Below are 21,317 nucleotides of genomic sequence, written 5' to 3' on the forward strand. Positions count from 1 at the left end.
AATTACCCTTGAGAAGGTGGTGGTGAGCTGCCTTCTTGAACCGCTGCAGCCCATGTGGTGCAAGTACGCCCACAGTGCTGTTAGGGAGGGAGTGCCATGATTTTGACCCAGCGAAAGTGAAGGAACAGCAATATATTTCCAAGTCAGGATGGCGAGTAGCTTGGAGGCTAAGGAGCCTTGGTGAGTTTCTGCAGTGCACCCTGTAGATGGTACACACTGCTGCCTCTGCGCGTTGATGCTGGACGGAGTGAATGTTTGTGGATGGGGTGCCAATCAAGCGGGCTGCTTTGTCCTGGATGGTGTCAAGCTTCTTGAGTGTTGTTACTTTATTACTTTTGCTGAAGTAACTTAGCAGCAGTTTTGTAATAAATGAACCTTTATCTTGTTTAAGACTAAAGCTTTGCTGCTGGTTATTTTTAAATTGGATCACTCGCAAATTAAAAGGGGACTATTTACACACAAACTCAAATTCTTAGCTCATATTTCACTTTGAGGAAATGCCTTTTACATGGTTGTGATATATGGCATGCCCACACTAACGCTTTTACAGTCAGGGCATGCCATGCAGGTCATGTCAGAAGTAGCCAGAAGCGTTCTGGCTGACATTTTATGAGTTATGGACTTCCATAGCAGCGGCACCAACAGTGCTGGGGAGCCAGGTTTCTTGACTAGCAATTATTCCTTGGGACCTTAAAGGCACACACCCACACTTTAATAACTGGATATTACATTGTGTATTAGATTATCCTGAACTAATAAAACAATGTATTCTTCAGTTTATTGTGAACAGTGCAGTGGAAGATCTGCTGGTAAATAATCTTATCTTGGCAAACCTGACCCAACAAGGTATAAGCAACAGATAAACCTAGCAATTAAAATGGGAATAAGAAAAACAAAATTACATAAAATAAAGGAGAAAGGTATGGGAAGAGTATTGAATATGCGTGAGAAGAGAAATTAAAAATGCGTCAAAGATACCACGTTGCAGAGAGTTGACAGGGCCCTTAGCCGTGTCCGGCCCATCTCCTGCGCATCCGCCCTCACACTTTCCTCTCCCTCCCAGAACCATGATAGGGTCCCCCTTGTCCTCACTTATCACCCCACCAGCCTCCGCATTCAAAGGATCATCCTCCGCCATTTCCTCCAGCTCCAGCATGATGCCACCACCAAACACATCTTCCCTTCACTCCCCCTGGTGGCATTCTGCAGGAATCGTTCCTTCCGGGACACCCTGGTCCAATCCTCCATCACCCCCTACACCTCAACCCCCTCCCACGGCACCTTCCCATGCAACCGCAGAAGGTGCAACACCTGCCCCTTTACTTCCCCTCTCCTCACCGTCCAAGGGCCCAAACATTCCTTTCAAGCAGCATTTCACTTGCACTTCCCTCAATTTAATCTACTGAATTCGCTGTTCCCAATGTGGTTTCCTCTACATTGGAGAGACCAAACGCAGACTGGGTGACCGCTTTGCGGAACACCTTCGGTCTGTCTGCAAGCATGACCCTGACCTCCCTGTCGCTTGACATTTCAACACTCCACCCTGCTCTCATGCCCACATGTCCGTCCTTGGCCTGCTGCAATGTTCCAGTGAAGCTCAACGCAAACTGGAGGAACAGCACCTCATCTTCCAACTAGGCACTTTACAGCCTTCCGGACTGAATATTGAGTTCAACAATTTTAGATCATGAACTCTCTCCTCCATCCCCACCCCCTTTCCAATCCCCCTTTTTTCCAATAATTTATATAGATTTTTCTTTTCCCACCTATTTCCATTATTTTTAAATGTATTTCCATCCATTGTTTTATCTCTACCTTTTAGCCTATTTTGATCCCTTCCCCCCATCCACCCCCACTAGGGCTATCTGTACCTTGCTCGTCTTGCTTTCTACTCTTAATGTCACCTATTAGCACATTTCTTAGCTAATATCACCACCGTCAACACCTCTTTGTCCTTTTGTCTATGACATATTTTGGAAAACTCCACCTATCACTGGCCCTCTATCCAGCTCCACTGGTCCCACCCCCCCCTTAAACCAGCTTATATTTCACCTCTCTTCTATTTTTCCTTAGTTCTGTTGAAGAGTCATATGGACTCGAAACGTTAACTGTGTTCCTCTCCGCAGATGCTTTCAGACCTGCTGAGCTTTTCCAGGTATTTTTATTTTTGTTTTTGTTTATGTTGCAGAGGGTCCTTCAGCAGAGGAGGGGGAAACAATTAACAATTTTATTCATGTTTCCTGTGACACTCTGTTATGGCTTCTCAGTGTCTTCATTTGATTATTGTCCTACATACTAGAGTAAAGCATAGCTTGGCACAGCTGCAACCTTAATCAGGAAAAACGTTTACAGTCACACCCTTTAAGCCTGGCAATGCAGAGGAATGGTGACTCCTGTATAATATTTACTACAGGAATTTCCTGTTAACTAGTGTTGGAGCTGAAATTCTCTTGGGAGCCGCTCATCTACAGTGACAATATTGGGATGTATTCATTAATGTTTCATGCCCAGTAGCACTGGCCTTTTTTCACAATTATGTGGAAAATACTCATAGATATGAAGTGAGTTTATTGGGGCGGGACTATCTATACTTATCAGTAAATGGTCACTGTTACTGAGAATTGCTAATGTTTATTTTCTAAGACCAAAGAGGATTTCCATTAATTATATATAATTACCATTCACAGTAACATTGAACAAATTGTCTCAGGGTTCATATTAGTTTACATAATATCTTATTTCCATGAGCTAAGATGGCAGAAGTCATAGTTTTTGTGGCAACTAGTTCTGAAATATGGTCATCTTGGAGCAATAAACTTACTGTCAGCAGAAACGAAGTTCAAACTTTCTCAAATGCGTATTTCAGTCAGGGCTCTCAGAGCAAGCAGGGACAGGAGACTTTAAAGATACACCATTTTTATGGCAGTAATTTTTACAATGGATAGCTTGTTGCACCTCTGGATTAAGATTTATGGAAAAACGTATATTGAAATTACTACTTGTAACATTAGTGTATAACAGTTAATGTGCTTGACAATTGTCAACTATTTTAATGGAAATGTCAATCTGAAACTGGTTAATTTCTCCATTAGCAGAAGAATGTCAGACAAATATATTAACTGTTTGCGTGCTGATATCATCGCCAATGCCTAGGCTTAAATCTCTACATTTCATAGGAGTGTATGGTTAAGGGTTAACTCACATACAGCATAATATATTGATCTTCGCCCTATATGGATGATAAAATTATGTTCTTGTGACCTGTCATTATAGTGTCACCATACACAGCAGACACAAGTCAAGGGATAACTCTTAATGGTTTGCAGCCCTTTGTTTTCTTTTCTTTTAATACTTAAAGTTTGTTTAGTTTTGTTAATGCTAAGTGTTCATTCTTTTATATTTTAACATTTAAATTTAATGTATGTATATATTTGTAAGTACAGAATAAAACTTAACTTATAACAAAAGGAGTAGGCTCAGAGTAAGATCAAGGTTAAATCATCAGCAGTTCCATGTAGTCATATAGGGAATTTTTATACAATATAGAATGATCAATCAGACATTCACACCTGCTTCAGTATCAGAGCCTAAATAAACACTCACTTCCTCTTCACTTTCCGACATCTATTAATCTCTTAAAATCAGTCTCCCTCAGAGATGTAATGTGTTTGTTTTTAAAAAGCATTAGAGATGGCATGAGTGAGAGAGCTAGAGTTAAGAGGGAGTGTGTAGTGAATGTAATATCATTGTGTGTGAATCACTCAAACCCCAAGGACACAGATTTGAAGCCCACAGACCAGAATGGATGATCAGGCCTAGGGAGCACTCTGCAGAGAGGGAACTGGGTCAGTGACTAAGTGTTATTACCAGACCAATAAGACAATCTGAACTAGATCCAAACCTTGAACTGCAGGTACAAACAGGAAATAGCTCAGAGTTGCAAATCACTTTGTAATTTGTTACACCTGAGTGTCAATTACTCAGTGGGAACACTCTCACCTCTTGAGTTGTGGGTTCAAAGGCCTGGGTATAAAAATCTAAGCTGACACTCCACTGCAGTACAGAGAAATAGAGTCGCTGTCATCAGAAACTAGATTCAAACTTCTCCAAATATGTGTTTCAGTCAGAACTTTAGGAGCAAGCGGCAGAGGAAGACTTTAGAGATGCACTGTTGCACTGTTACCAGTGTCGTTTTTTGGATGAGATGTTAAACAAAGTCCCTGTCTACTCTCTCAGGTGAATGTAAAAGATCCCATGACACTATTTCAAAGAACATCAGGGGAGTTATCCTCAATCACTTGGCAGCAGTGTGTACCATCTACAAGAAGCACTGCAGGAATTCACCAAGGCTCCTTCGACAGCACCTTACAAACCCACAACCACTGCCATCTAGAAGGACAAGGGCAGCAGATGGATGGGAACACCGCCACCTAGAAGTTCCCCTCCAAGTCACTCACTATCCTGACTTGGAAATATATCGCTGTTCCTTCACTGTCGCTGGGTCAAAATCCTGGAATTCCCTTCCTAGCAGCACTGTGGGTGTACCCACACCACATGGACTGCAGCAGTTCAAGAAGGCAGCTCACCACCACCTTCTCAAGGGCAATTAGGGATGGGCAATAAATGCTGGCCCAGCCAGCAAAGCCCACATCCCGTAAATGAATTTAAAAAAAATTCTAGCCAGTATTTATCTCCCAAACAACATAAAACAAATCATCTGGTCATTGTCACATTGCTGTTTGTGGGAGTTTGTGTGCACAAACTGGCTGCTGCATTTCCCACATTACAATAATGTCCACACTTCAAAAATATTTAATTGGCTGTAAGGCACTTTGGGACACCTTGAAGTCATGAAAAGCAGTATATAAATACAAATCTTTTTTTTTTTAATTTGGTCTCACCATAACACTGACCCATCTCATGGATATAAAAGCAGCTGAGCCAGATCCTAAAGTGTAATGAATCTCTGCTTCAGTGTTTATTTAATGATTTGAATCTTATAGCATTTTACCTGAATATTTCCACCTCCTTTTTTGCAGTTGCTAAAGAGAAACTACCAGTCGGGAATGGGGGCCGGTCCTGGGACTGGGAATCAGGTGGAGGGTTCACTTGTGGTGCTATCACATTCCAACTATTTGAATTTTCATTGAAAATCTGACAAGGGTCCTGCAAACTCCAGGGAAACTATTCTGTAAATCTAACTTAGTGGCAAGTTCTATTCACAATTCTCTCAGCAACTTCATTTGACAAACATAATTAATCAACCAGTGGCAGGAGTAGTGCGTGGAATCAAAGAGGGAGGGGTGTAGACAAGCAAAAATTCTTTAAAAATAGAACAAAAATTAAGCTACCATTTACTTTCAGCTTCCTGTTATGCATTTCCTAACATCTAGCTGCAATACCAGCACCAATAGGAAGAAAGCGTCCAAGGTTATTATTAAAGAGGGGAGGGGATGCAATGGGCAGCCTTCCTGTTTCTCTGCAGTTTTCATCTCTTGGGGGCCAGTTCGTTGGTGGCTGTTGTAGGAGTTTATTAAAAGCATTTCATTGTTTCCTTGGCAAACACCAAAACATATCAGACACAATACATAAAGCTGGTACAATTCTCCAATGTAATCACTATCTCTAACTACCTGCCTCTGCCATACAACTGACTAAATCACCGATTGCCTTTCATTGTTCTTTCCAGTTGTACTTTTACTCAAAGACATCCAGTCAATGACATTCCTATCCAAGTTAGGATAAAGTTGGCCGTAAAGGAAGTCAAGATGAGGTATAAGACCTGTGTTAACAGAAAGTGCTGGAAATACCCCACAGGTCTGGCAGCATCTGTATAGAGAGAAACAAAGTTTGTGTTTCGAGTCTTCTTCGAACTTAGTCATATTGAACTCAAAATGTGAACTCTGTTTCTCTCTCCACAGATGCTGCCAGACCTGCTGAGTATTTCAAGCATTTTCAGTTTTTATTTCAGATCTCCAGCATCTGCAGTATTTTGCTTTTATATAAGATCTGTGTTTCCAGCACACCTTATCTGTGTAAACAAGTGGCTGTTACAGTCTGAGTTAGTCTTTTGGTCACTGTCTTTGGGTGCCTTTTCCTCACTTTGACAATAAATGACCAATTTGAAATTATTGAATAGTGGCTAGGGTTAATATTGCAGTTTTGGCCCACTTACTCAAGATAGTGACCCCAAATCCCATCTGCTTAAATTAGCAACTCCAGACCCCATCTATTCCTCCATCCACCCACAGCAACAACATTTGTCTTCATCCTCCAGCTACAATATGCATTCACTCAAGGATTTATCTGATCTAGGATCCTGATCAGTCAAGATTATGAAATCAAGGGGCTCTTCGTCACATTCTGTAGTAGATCATAGCTGACGCGAATTATAAAACTAGTCCTAACTAAAATTAGTGGGGTGGCATGGCCCCACTTTGAAGTGGATGGTACATTCCTCTTTATTTATATGCTAATATTTTGAAATCTGATTTGTTGTTTAATTCATTTGTTCTGATTTTTAAAATCAATTGTTTCATTGAATTCCATTCTTATCTGCAGTTTGGTATGCCTGGTTCAAGTATCATTAGTCACAGCTTCACAATGCAACCTGTAACATATTTCACACTCATACTTTGTTATGGGGTTGGAGATGGGAACTTTCTACAGCTTTATGGGTACAGTTAAAGAACGTGGGTCACACAATAGCAACAAGCTGAGTAGCAGCAATGTCGCTCTTGCTATACTCAATGTTGGCACTGCCGAATTGCAGAATGGCAGGAGCAGCAGTGCCACCCTTGCTGCACTTGTCCCTGGTTTGCTGCAGGCAGTGTGGTAGTCAGCTTAAAGCAGCAATGTCACCCCAATTTGCTCTGGCTGTTATCACTGCAGCAGGGACAATAAAATAGGCTTTGAGCAGCAATGCCACCCTCACTGTTCTGGTTTGCACTGTCACCGGGCAACACGGCACAGGGTTAGAAACAGCAACTCTAATGCTCTGATATTGGTATTGATGCAAAGCATTGTGATAGAGATTGGGAGCTAACTGCAGAAAAGAAAGCATCACATTGGCAGCAAAAACAACATTTTATCTTGGAATGAGGCACAGTGGAACATTCACTGTGCAAGTCTTAGACATTCTGCCTTGACATAGTTTTGCTGAGTTAGGGAATTTTGTAAGTTGAATTTGTTTTATTGTACTACCTAACACTTGTTAGTGGAATACACCCATGAAACAGAAATGCACAATAACAAGTTCTGCATTCTCTCAATGAAACTTTGGGCCAATCTGTTACTAAATACATATTTTCTAAAGAATTTGTCTCAGATAATGTACGGGAAAACAAATTGGCTAAAAAGTAAATATTATCTTTAGCTCCTTTCTTTTCTTTGACCAAGAATACCAGTTACATAGAAGGTGAATAACACTTAATCGTTTGAGCACTGTAACATGAAGGGAATAATCAACTCTTAAGTGCACTGAAATACTACTGGCAAATCCACAATGTACCAGGACAATGCACATTAGTGCCCCAGTGGAGCTGGGGAAACAACCTCTAGATTTTTAATTTTGGACACTAATTTTCTTCACCCTTACCAATATTTTAATATCTAGTAGAGAAATAATATTTTAAAAAACTCACTTTTTCTCACGGTTTCTCACTGAGCATCCCGTCTATTTCTTACAGCCGTTTTTTTTTAGGAGTACGGTGATAATAATGGCTTGGAAAGAAAGAAAAGGGGGGAACATAGCCTGAGAAAAATGATTCTTTTTGCAATATTAGTTAGCATGGAGGCCCAGAGGGAAGTTGAATGATCAGCGTTTCATCTGAATGGGATCGAGAGAGCAGGTGATGCACCTATGGACAAAATGAGCTTGGAAAAGAAACTAGAGAAAAATGTAGGGTTCAGGGCTAGAACAGGGAGGTGCCTTGGGGAAGATTTGAATTGGTGGGCAAGGGAAAAGGGAATGCACCAGAGGAAGGTGAATGCATGGTTTTAATCTTAGTGACAAAGAAGTCCAGTTCCTTGTACATTGTTGAAACTGATAGCGGAGTAGATGGGAGATGGGGGAGGGGTGAATTTTAAGCAGACAGTTGGGAAAAAGAAGCTGGGGGTGGTACTTTTGCTCACTTGAATGATCAAAGAGTAGTGAGTGATTTTAGCAGAGGGGAGATGTACTGAGAGTAACTGTGGGTTCTTGTGATTTTTGGAGTTTCAGAGGCTGCATATCTGAAGTATTTGTATGTAATACTATATAATCAAAGAATCCACTCATTTGTATTTCTGTGATGGAATGGTTATATTTTGAAATGTAGTTGATTACTTTATCTCTTTTCTAACACCAGAGGCTGACAGCTGTGTGAAAACTGGTCACATAATACAGCTTGTGACAGTATAAAATAAAAACAGAAAGTGATGGAAATGCTCAGCAGCTCTGGCAGCTTCTGTAAAGACAGAAACAGAGTTAACGTTTCGAATCAAATATGACTCTTCTTCACAACCCAGCCTGAGAGGTTTGCTGTGTCAGTATCAGTTACGGCTTAGTTGGTAGCACTTTTGCCTCTGAGTCAAGTCGCACACCTGAGATTTGGGCAAAAAGTCTAGGCTAAAACTCATGGTACTGAGGGAGGACTACACTGGTTGGAAATGCTGCCTTTTAGATGAGCTGTCTGTTCTTTCAGGTGGGCTTAACATATCCCAAGGCACTATTTCAAAGAAGAATAGGGGAGTTCTCCAATATTTATCCCTCAATCAACATCACTTAAAAAGAAACTGATCAGGCTGTTATCAGATTGCTGGTTGTGGGAGCTTGCTGAGTATAAATTGGCTGTGACATGCCCTACATTATAACAGTGACTGTATTTCATTAGCTGCAAAGCACTTTGGGATGACCTGAGATTGTGAAAGGTGCTGTATAAATGAATGTTGTTACCACAACTGCTGTGGAAACGGAGGTGTCAGTATTAAATTACACAATTAAACTTCAGAAGCATGTTGTGTGCCACTATCTGACATAACAATTCCCCCAGCAGCAAAAACACTTAATATGGTTTACAGAAACTGTTAAGGGATTTTCAAAGAGGAAAACATCTTGAGTTCAAACCACTCCCCCAGACTCAAGTCACAGGGTGGAATTGCCCCTGAATTGCACTAAGTGTGGTAGCAGTGGAAATTGGCACTTTTCCCACCAGTCGCAATGCGGGTTTTCACGCTGTAATGCCCCATCCCGCCTCATAAATTATGTATCCACCTGAAACCTGCAGGATTTCTGGCAGGCGGCCTTCATTTGGTCCCTCCTGACGTGACCTCACTGCTTCCTCACTCTGGGCGCCATATTTAAAGGCCACAGCACGCACAGATCTCAATGATCGCAGCCCAGGACAGCTGCCTTGAAGAGGTGGCTCCAAAACCTAAGAAGAGTGCTGGGCCCAGGTTTAGTGATGCCCCACTTGGGTACCTGCTCAACATCACCAATCCAGCTTGGGTGGCAGTGGCTGCAGTGGTCAGTGCAAACGCTGCCCAGAAGAGGTCAGCCATCCAGTGCAGAAAGAGGTTGAGTGATCTCATCCATTCCACCAGGGCAAGTCCACCATCTAATCACTCTCAACTCACACACTCATAAGGTCATCACGCATCCACAGGGATCTCACTCACTGCCAGCTCAATGGATTTCACCACTCATTCTCTCACACACCCTCACATCTCCATATCACCTCATCCCCTCTGTTGATCTAGTGCTCATTCCGTCCATGGCTCCACAAACTACCCACAAATGGCAATTATCCTTCTCATCTGCCCTGCCATGCGTAATGCTTTCACCATCTCCACTGATCTTTCCGCAGGACAAGATCACGCACAATAAAAGGTACAGGTCCCAGACCGGGGATGGTGTGCCAGAAATCAAGGTCCTCAGACCATGATTCTGCTGAGTCCAAGTCAGATGACGAGCCTCCAGACTCAGTCCTAAATCAGTTGCTGGAGCTGCAGCGAGAACAGAGCCATCACGCCGTACGGAGATGATGTTGACTGTCCTGCAGTGATGATGAGGTCAGCGGCAGCCACCCACGTGAGGATCCTGCACCAGATCATCCCTCTGTCAAAGTCACTGTGAGTGCACTCGGCTGCCATGCACTAATAATCTCCACTTTCTCTCCTAGGCACATCTGCCACGCACCCGACACCCTCAGGCAACCAGGGCCCTAGCTCCAGCCCCGAGAGCACCTTGGATGAGGAGCCTGAGGATAGCACCTTAGAAGATCCATTACAGCGCTCACCCACGCCCTCCACCAGTGTAGATATAAGCACTTCGGTGGGACCTAGATCTAGAGCAGGCTCAGGATCACAATCTGGTGAGCACAACACACAATCTGGTTCACAGCAGGCAAAGGTAGGGACATCCAAGGTCATCAGCACTCGCAGGACTGCTGGAAGCCACAATTCTGCTGAGTCCAAGTCAGATGATGAACCTCCAAACTTGGTCTTAAATCAGTTGCTGGAGCTGCAACAACAAGCACGGGAACATCAGAAGATGTCAGTTGCTCTCCTCAGATTGCAAGGGACAATGGAGGAGTCTGTCTGCCTTCAATCCGAGGTGATTACGCCATCATGTCAACACATTAAGGTCAACAATGGCAGCCACCATGGAGACCTTGGTCCAGGACATCAGTCCTGCACAACTGCACGGGCTGGACAACATCGCTGAATCTATAGCTGGCCTCCAACAGTGTCAATGTGAGAGAGGTGTGGGGCAGCTCGATCTCACTTCAGCTGCCCCTTCTCCTCAAGGAGTCAGTGTGGGTCCTTCGGGCACCCATATGGAGGAGGACCTGCAGCTGAACACCCAGGGGTCATCCACTCAGTTGACTCCAGGAGTGTCCCACCGATCCAACTCTTCTCTTCCTGTGACCCTATCAGTTGCAGCTTCACAGGCTGAGAAGGGTTCGCCTGCCCCACAGCAAGACACCCGAAGCAGGCTACGGCCCTCCAGGTCTCAGCCCTCCATAGGACTCCCATCAAGGTCATCACAGACAACAGGGCATAGCATTGAGCAGGCTGCCTCCACCTCCGCTGTGAATGTCGGGGAAGCACCAAGACGTAGTGGTACAGTTAGGAAATATTAGGAGCACAACGATGGCACCAGTGTTCACAACATGTATATAATGTGCACAACTGTAAATAGAATATGACCCATTCCACATCTCCTTGTGTATTGCTGAACAAAGAAACATGTCGAAGCTTTTCGTCTTGCACTCATCAGGACACTTTGCAAGAATACCAATATATGGGGGAAACAACAATTTATACTGTTTGAGAAGAGATTAATGATTGGATGGCAAGTGGATTCTGATTGGTAGAGGCATTGCCATGGAGAATGCACCAGTGATGGTGACTGACAGTCAACTGCAAACCATTGTTTGAAATTTAAACTGGGCAGCTTGACCCTGATTGGTCAAGACATTGCCCTGAGGACTGAGTCAGCAAATGGCTGGCACTTATTTTGTTTAGCTGAAACAGGTGCAATGTGTATACATGCTCTTTTTGTCTGCCTTGTATATGTAGCTTCCAGTACACGCAACTGCGCCACACTGCAAGCCCGACTGACAATTTTAAATTAGTTGTCAGCGTAATTCTTAGCACACTCAGGATTATTTAGCAAATGATGTCCAATTGTGGAATCACATCTAATGTTGGACACTGCGTTTTGAGTTTTTCAAGCACTGGCCGGTTGGGTATGGTCTGTACCTTGCCCGTTGCAAACAGCGGTTGGGACATGTTGTTTGATATGATCTGTCAATCTTCGCAGCATACGGCCTACATACCTAGCATCACACTGACTCTGAAATTCATATACCACATTACTCATTTGTGTGATAGTCCAATGGTTGGGCAAGTTGTTACAACCAGTTTTGAGCAAATTTTCCATATACATGGGTGAAGGATTCCTTCTCATTTGAGCAGGCCATGTAGGACTTGCATATCAATAGTAATGCTGTGTCCATGTGCTCATTTCACATTGCTAACCTATTCACCAATGTTCCGCTTCCCATAATAGCGGCATCTGCAATAATTGAGGGGAGGGACCATGGTGCTGCAATACAGCTTTTAATAAAAGGAAGGCAAATACAATAGGAGATAGTCATTTAGTAGTACTGAATTTGAGTATTGCTGAAAAAAGAGATGTGTTAAAGCTTTTCGTCTTTCACTCATCAGGACACTTTGCAAGAATACCAATAGAAGGGGAAAACAATTTATACTGGATGAGAAGGAAGTGCTGACTGGCTGGCAAGTGGACTCTGATTGGTAGAGGAGTTGCCATGGAGAATGCGCCTGTGATGGTGACTGGACAGTTAACTGCCAACTGTGTTGTTTTTAAAAATTATTTTATGGGATGTGGGCTTCGCTGGCTTGGCGAGCATTTATTGCCCATTTCTAATTGCCCTTGAGAAGGTGGTGGTGAGCTTCCTTTTTGAACAACTGCAGTCCCTCTAGTGTAGGTACACCCACAGTGTTGTTAAGAAGGGTGTTCCAGGATTTTGACCCAGCAACAGTAAAGGAACAGCGATATATTTCCAAGTCAGGATGGTGAGTGGCTTGGAGGGGAACTTCCAGGTGGTGTGTTCCCATGTATCTACTGCCCTTGTCCTTCTAGATGGTAGCGGTTGTAGGTTTGGAAGGTGCTGTCTAAGGTGCTGCTGCCACTGTTCGTCAGTGGTGGAGGGAGTGAATGTTTGTGGATGGGGTGCCAATCAATCAGGCTGCTTTGTCAAGCTTCATGTGTGTTGTTGGAGCTGCACTCATCCAGGAAAGTGGAGAATATTCCATCACACTCCTGACTTGTGCCTTGTAGATGGTGGACAGGCTTTGGGGAATCAGGAGGCGAATTATTCGCTGCAGGATTCCTACCCTCTGACCTGCTCTTGTAGCCACAGCATTTATGCGGCTAGTCCAGTTCAGTTTCTGGTCAATGGTAAACCCCAGAATGTTGATAGTGGGGATTCAGTGATGGTAATGCTATTGAATGTCAAGGGGCGGTGGTTAGGTTCTCTCTTGTTGGAGATGGTCATTGCCTTGTGTAGCACGAATGTTACTTGCCACTTGTCAGCCCAAGCCTGGATATTGTCCAGGTCTTGCTGCATTTGAAATGTTTGATACAATCTGCCAGTCTTTGGGATGTGCGGCCTATATACCTAGGCCTCTCACTTCAAAGTTCTTACATATAGTGCACCTTAGTGAGCATGCACACTTGCACATCACTTCTCTCATAACAGCTAATTCCTTGATTATGATTATATAGAATGTACAGCACAAAAACAGTTCATTGATACAACTGGTCTAAGCTCATGTTAATGCTCCATGAGTCTCCACCCACTTATCTTCATCTAACCCTACCAGCATAACCTACTCCTTTCTCCCTCACATTTATCTAGCTTCCACTTAAATGCACCTATGCTATTTGCCTCAACTACTCCTTGAGATAGCAAATTCCATATTTTAGTCACTCTCTGGGTAAGAGGTTTCTCTTTCCTGGAGGATTCATTAATGACTGACTTATTTTTATGACCTCTAGTTTTGGTCTCCCCCATAAGTGGAAACATCTTCTCCATAACTATTCTATCAAACCCTTTCACAACTTTAAATACAGCTTTCAGGCTACCCCTATTTTCTAGAGAAAAGAGCCCAAGGTTGTTCAATCTTTCCTGATAAGCATAATCTCTCAGTTTCGATATCATGCTTGTAATTATGTGCACCTTCTTCAGTGCTATGTCCTTTCTATAATAAGATCAGAATTGTGCACAGTACTCTAAGCGTGGTCTAATCAAGGTTCTATAGGTTTAACATAACTTCTCTACTTTTCAATTCTACCCTGGTAGAAATGAACCCCAGTGCTTTGTTTGCTCTTCTTATGGCCTTATTAGTCTATGTCGCTACTTTTAGGAATTTGTGTAAATGTACTCCTAAATTCTTAGTTCCTCCACCTCATTTACCCTTATTTTCCAAGTAGTCCTTATCCTTCTGACAAAAGTACCTTATCTACATTGAAATTCAGTTTCCAATTACATGGCAATTCTGTAAGTTTAATAATGCCTTCTTGTACGTTCTCGCAGTACTCCTCAATATTAACCGAAACCCTATCTAGCGTCATTCACAAATTTTAAAGTTGTACTTCTGATTCCAGAATCCAAAGGATTTATATAAATAGTGAACAACAGTAGCCCCTGTCCTTATAGAACACCATTTCTCACCTTCTGCCAATCTCATTAACTACCCTTAACGTCTACTCTCTTTTGTAGCCAGCTTGCTATTCAATTTGCTACTTGTCCCATGGCTCCATTTGCTCAGCTGGTTTGTGTGATTTGGAAGTGTTGAATGATCGATCCCGGGATGTGAGTAAGGGTAGTGGAGGATGAGTGAAGTGGACAAGTATTAGCTTCTGGGAGTGTCAGAGTTGGCTGGTCCTGAGATTGAGAGGTAAAAACAAAAAGCTAAAAGCTACTGCGGATGCTGGAAATCCAAAACAAAAACAGAATTACCTGGAAAAACTCAGCAGGTCTGGCAGCATCGGCGGAGAAGAAATCAGTTAACGTTTCGAGCCTTCATGGCCCTTCGGCAGAACTGAAGCATAGTTAGGAGAAGGGAGAAATATAAATTGGTTTAAGGTGGGCGGGGTGGGGTGGAGAGAGAGACATTGAGGGTGTGGTGATTGTGGAGATGAGCAGATAATCAAAAGATGTCACAGACAAAAGGGTCAAAGAGGTGTTGAAGGTGGTGACACTTGTCTGAGAAAAGTGCTAATTAAGAATGGAAGACAGGATATTCAAAGTACAGCTCTAGTGGGGGTGGGGTGGAAAGACTAACAAGGTTTTAGTTTAGATTTAAAAATAATGGAAATAGGTGGGGAAAGAAGAATCTATATAAATTATTGAAAAAAAAGCGTGGGGGGGGAGGTGGAAGAAACGGGGTGGGGATGGGGGGAGGGGGAGTTTAAGATCTAAAGTTGTTGAATTCAATATTCAGCCCGGAAGGCTGTAAAGTACCTAGTCGGAAGATGAGGTGCTGTTCCTCCAGTTTGCGTTGGGCTTCACTGGAACAATGCAGCAAGCCAAGGACAGACATGTGGGCAAGAGAACAGGGTGGAGTGTTAAAATGGCAAGCGACAGGGAGGTTTGGGTCTTTCTTGCGGACAGACCGCAGGTGTTCCGCAAAACGGTCGCCCAGTTTGCGTTTGGTCTCTCCCTGTCGCTTGCCATTTTAACACTCCACCCTGTTCTCTTGCCCACATGTCTGTCCTTGGCTTGCTGCATTGTTCCAGTGAAGCCCAACGCAAACTGGAGAAACAGCACCTCATCTTCCGACTAGGCACTTTACAGCCTTCCGGGCTGAATATTGAATTCAACAACTTTAGATCTTAAACTCCCCCTCCCCCCATCCCCACCCCGTTTCTTCTCCCCCACTCCCCCCACCTCCCCCCACCCCCGCTTTTTTTTCAATAATTTATATAGATTCTTCTTTCCCCACCTATTTCCATCATTTTTAAATCTAAACTAAAACCTTGTTAGTCTTTCCACCCCACTCTCACTAGAGCTGTACTTTGAATATCCTGTCTTCCATTCTTAATTAGCACTTTTCTCAGACAAGTGTCACCACCTTCAACACCTCTTTGACCCTTTTGTCTGTGACATCTTTTGATTATCTGCTCATCTCCACAATCACCACACCCTCAATGTCTCTCTCTCCCCCACCCCCCATCCCCCCCACCCCACCCACCTTAAACCAATTTATTTTTCTCCCTTCTCCTAACTATGCTTCAGTTCTGCCGAAGGGCCATGAAGGCTCGAAACGTTAACTGATTTCTTCTCCGCCGATGCTGCCAGACCTGCTGAGTTTTTTCAGGTAATTCTGTTTTTGTTTTGGATTTCCAGCATCCGCAGTAGCTTTTAGCTTTTTGTTTTTATCTTTGTGTTTAATTGACTGCCACCTCTCTTCAAGAAATGCCCTCTTTGAAGAAGTACGGTTCTGTCCTCCGACAGGATTTCCGACTGTCTCTTCTGCCCTGCTCACCTTCATTGCTTTCCATTTCTCTCCTGGTGTTTGACAAGGTGTTTACTAAAACCCGCTTTCACAGCCATATCTCCTTTCTCAGTGACTGTCTCCGTCTCCGACTCACCCCACGTGGATTTCAACTGAAATTCCATCCCTCTTGTTTCGAACCCACCCAGGATTACAGGTATCTCCGGGACATAAAACGTTTCTCGGACTGCTGTTCCCGTCGCATTCTGAGATCCACACTCAGTGCCATGCGCCGCCATATGAACACACTCGACCTCTCCCTCCAGCAGCACCGCCGCACCCTTTTTCAAAGCTGCGCGTGCCCCCAGTTTCATTTTATTCTTCGCCTCATCCGTCGCCTCAACAAGAAACTTTTTCTCTCAAGTGCTAAGGAACGCAAGCTCCAACAACTCATCGACTCCAACACCCATCTGGGACCCTCCACCCCTGCTTGTCCCTCCGTCCTCACCCCATCTTCCAATCCCAGCCCCAGCCGCGTATTCACTATACCCCCTGACCTTCCCCTCTCCGATGCTGAACGTTCAGTGCTCAGCAAAGGACTTAGTTTCATACCCTTACGCCCTCATCTCAATGAATTTCGGGCTCGGCATGATGCTGAACTCTTCTTCCGCCGTCTTCGTCTCCGTGCTCACTTCTTTGGGCAGGAGTCCTCTCCCCGTTCAACGGATCCTTTTACCCACCTCCAATATTCTCCCTCCACTTGGACCCCTCCCTCTGGATTCTTACCTTCTCTTGATCTTTTCATTGAGAACTGTCGGCGTGACATTAGCCGTCTCAATTTCTCTGCTCCTCTCACCCATTCTAATCTGTCTCTCTCTCAACTCACTGCACTCCGTTCTCTCAGGTCCAACCCCAACATTGTCATCAAACCCGCTGACAAGGGTGGTACTGTTGTTGTCTGGCGCATTGACCTCTACCTCGCGGAGGCTGAGCGTCAACTCGCAGACGTTTCCTCCTACCTCTCCCTGGACCATGACCCCACCACAGAACATCAAGCCATTGTTTCCAGGACTGTCACTGACCTCATCTCCTCTGGAGATCTTCCTCCCACAGCTTCCAACTTGATAGTCGCCCAACCTCGGACGGCCCGCTTCTACCTCCTACCCAAAATCCACAAACAGAACTGTCCTGGCAGACCGATCGTGTCAGCCTGTTCCTGCCCCACGGAACTCATTTCTCGTTATCTTGACTCCCTTCTCTCTCCCCTTGTCCAGTCCCTTCCCACCTACATCCGTGATTCCTCTGACACCTTACGTCACATCAACAATTTCCAGTTCCCTGGCCCCAACCGCTTCCTCTTCACCATGGATGTCCAATCCCTCTACACCTCCATCCCCCACCAGGATGGTCTGAGAGCCCTTAGCTTCTTCCTTGAACAGAGGCCCCAACAATCCCCATCCACCACTACTCTCCTCCGTCTGGCTGAACTTGTTCTCACACTGAACAATTTCTCCTTTAACTCCTCTCACTTCCTCCAAATAAAAGGTGTGGCTATGGGTACCCGCATGGGCCCCAGCTATGCCTGTCTCTTTATGGGGTATGTGGAACATTCCTTGTTCCAGTCCTATTCCGGCCCCCTCCCACAACTCTTTCTCCGGTACATCGATGATTACTTCGGTGCTGCTTCATGCTCTCGTCGGGACCTGGAAAAATTTATTAATTTTGCTTCCAATCTCCACCCCTCCATCATCTTCACATGGTCCATCTCTGACACTTCTCTTCCCTTCCTTGACCTCTCTGTCTCAATTTCTGATGATAGACTGTCCACCAATATCCATTACAAGCCTACCGACTCCCACAGCTACCTCGACTACAGCTCCTCACACCCCGCTTCTTGTAAAGACTCCATCCCATTCTCTCAGTTCCTTCGCCTCCGTCGCATCTGTTCTGATGACGCTACCTTCAAAAACAGCTCCTCTGACATGTCCTCCTTCTTCCTTAACCGAGGTTTTCCATCCACGGTCGTTGACAGGGCCCTCAACCGTGTCCAGCCCATATCCCACGCATCCTCCCTCACGCCTTCTCCTCCTTCCCAGAAACATGATAGGGTCCCCCTTGTCCTCACTTATCACCCCACCAGCCTCCGCATTCAAAGGATCATCCTCCGCCATTTCCGCCAACTCCAGCATGATGCCACCACCAAACACATCTTCCCTTCACCCCCCCTGACGGCATTCCGTAGGAATCGTTCCCTCCGGGACACCCTGGTCCACTCCTCCATCACCCCCTACTCCTCAACCCCCACTTATGGCACCTCCCCATGCCCACGCAGAAGATGCAACACCTGCCCCTTCACTTCTTCTCTCCTCACCGTCCAAGGGCCCAAACACTCCTTTCAAGTGAAGCAGCATTTCACTTGCATTTCCCCTAACTTAGTCTACTGCATTCGTTGCTCCCAATGCGGTCTCCTCTACATTGGAGAGACCAAACGCAAACTGGGCGACCGTTTTGCGGAACACCTGCGGTCTGTCCGCAAGAAAGACCCAAACCTCCCTGTCGCTTGCCATTTTAACACTCCACCCTGTTCTCTTGCCCACATGTCTGTCCTTGGCTTGCTGCATTGTTCCAGTGAAGCCCAACGCAAACTGGAGGAACAGCACCTCATCTTCCAACTAGGCACTTTACAGGCTTCCGGGCTGAATATTGAATTCAACAACTTTAGATCTTAAACTCCCCCTCCCCCCATCCCCACCCCGTTTCTTCCCCACCCCACCCCCCCACGCTTTTTTTTCAATAATTTATATAGATTCTTCTTTCCCCACCTATTTCCATTATTTTTAAATCTAAACTAAAACCTTGTTAGTCTTTCCACCCCACCCCCACTAGAGCTGTACTTTGAATATCCTGTCTTCCATTCTTAATTAGCACTTTTCTCAGACAAGTGTCACCACCTTCAACACCTCTTTGACCCTTTTGTCTGTGACATCTTTTGATTATCTGCTCATCTCCATAATCACCACACCCTCAATGTCTCTCTCCCCCCCCCCCCCCTCCCACTTTAAACCAATTTATATTTCTCCCTTCTTCTAACTATGCTTCAGTTCTGCCGAAGGGCCATGAAGGCTCGAAACGTTAACTGATTTCTTCTCCGCCGATGCTGCCAGACCTGCTGAGTTTTTCCAGGTAATTCTGTTTTTGCCTGAGATTGAGAGTACTGGCATTCTTGGTGTGGGAAAGATCAAAAAGGTCCTGCACTGTACACCTCAGTGAAAACCTTATTTTGTCTCCTTGATTTGAATTCTATACAATGTAAATGAATGGGAAGGGGTTTGGTTCATTTCAATTCTATACCATGTGAGTTGGCTTCTAAATTAGTTATGTTTTCACAACCTGTGCAGAAGTACCCTGTCTCCTTTTACCAATGTAGTTCAAATAACCTGTCCATTTAGACTGAATCTAATCCCTTCATTATTTTAAAAATTATATTCCCTTGAGGTCTTTGCTTTTCCAGAGTAAAAAACTAATTTATCTAAGCTTGTCCTGGACTTTTTCTCTTTAGAATCCTTGAGATGTCATTGGACCTGAAGATGTTATTCCTTCATAATTGATGCTTCAATCTAATTCATGCAACACAATCGGAACAGACAAAGGAATTCTCATCCTCTCAACCATGTTCTCTACAATTTGTTACACAGCAGGAATTTCTAAGACTTCAGGTTCATGTGGCTTTGTAAACTGAACAAAATTAGGAAATAAAAGTATACAAAATGTTCAATGCGCAAATAAATTAGAGAAGTTGAATCTCTAGGTTTTTCCCACTTGGAAGAGCCATCAAAACCCAGAAAAAAACATGTAAAACCCAATTACACTACTTTTCAGGACTTTTCCACCAAAATTACATCATGGTGTGAGCAGAAGAACCCTTGTAGAAATGCACTGCCCTACTGACAAATGAAAATATCTGCATATGGATCTAATGACACAACTGTATTTTAAGAGATATTCAAAGCACTCAGGCAATTCGACAGGGCTGCTCATCCAACCTTAAGATTGGCGGACAGGTGAAGAGCCCAGGCAGCCTTCGCATTTTTCATGAAACCTCATCCATGGGTGGGATGAGGTTTCATTAAGGTTTTATTAATTAATTGAGAATTTTTATCAAAATTCATAAACATGTTGTCTCATGTGACACTGTCACATGAGGGGACATGTCTGAATAATTTTCTTTTTTCCTCAACTTTACAACTGCACTTAATCTCCCTGAGGCAGCTCTGTGCCTCAGGGAGATTTCTGTGCTCTTTCGCGCGCGTGCATGAAAGAGTGCATGCCCCAACTCTCCCTCCTCCCCCCACCCGCACAGGTAGCGTACTGGGCACGTGTCACGCTGAGCGGGCCTTAATTGGCCCGCCCATGCAAAACGGTGGCGCGCAGTCAATCACGGGCAGCGATCGGCTCCGCGCCCGCCCATTCCTGCTCCCCACCAGCCCACCCAACGGGGAGAAAATTCTCCCCAAAGTGTCTTTTCCCAGCTTCAGTTTCTGTGGACAGCAGGCTTAATGCACAAATACGAGAGGCTTCTCACACTTCTGTTAGATCTTACAATGCCTTCCCTGACACGTAGCCTCATTCTCCTTTATACATGTTTCTCCCTTTTCATGTAAATTCCATTGTTCCTATATGTCTTTGGAACTTCGCCTTTCTCATAAAATAAATTTTTTTCATGGTGCTAATATTGTCAGTAACCTTTTGGGAAAAATAAACACCCTACTTAGCATAGCTTCTCTGGCTAGGTGTAAATATCCTACCATCTCTTTGAAATTAAAAATGCCCTGATTTATCTAAAAATGCAAATTCTCCTCACCTTACATTGTAAGACTTCAGCCATTTTTAAGTATTTAGCATTTCAAACCTAGCTTCTTTTGATGAATCAAACCCTCCAAGCCAGCTGTCTCCAACTTAATTAAATCCGCCCCCCTCCCACTCTCCGCCCCCCAACACAGAGAAACTATCCAAACCCCACTATTAACCTACTTTCACAATAAATCACAATAATATAAGAATTATTATACTTTCATGACATAGCAGAGTGCCAAAGCCCGGCTCTTGCTTACCCCCAATTAACCAAAGATACATTGAGCACCGTGATTAGGAAATCAAACTAGAATCATCATTTTGATTTTTTTTTTATTGTGGATCTTCAGATCCAGCACAATAAGCTGAGGAACTCTTCCATCATCCCTACCCCACTGCCCCCGCCCCACTCTCCCAACTCTCACCATATACATCTACACACACCAACGGCTGCA

The 21,317-nt window shown here is 44.3% G+C and overlaps 1 protein-coding gene across 3 annotated transcripts in view; it reads left to right on the forward strand.

Moving 5' to 3' along the window:
• The window catches only part of LOC144668875 (sphingosine 1-phosphate receptor 1-like), a 125,147-nt gene that overhangs the window by 24,713 nt on the left and 79,117 nt on the right, over nt 1-21,317 (forward strand). The gene's annotated exons all lie outside the window — the stretch shown is intronic.

The sequence above is a fragment of the Cetorhinus maximus genome, chromosome 28 (assembly GCF_964194155.1).
Source record: "Cetorhinus maximus chromosome 28, sCetMax3.hap1.1, whole genome shotgun sequence".
Taxonomy (NCBI): Eukaryota; Metazoa; Chordata; class Chondrichthyes; order Lamniformes; family Cetorhinidae; genus Cetorhinus; species Cetorhinus maximus.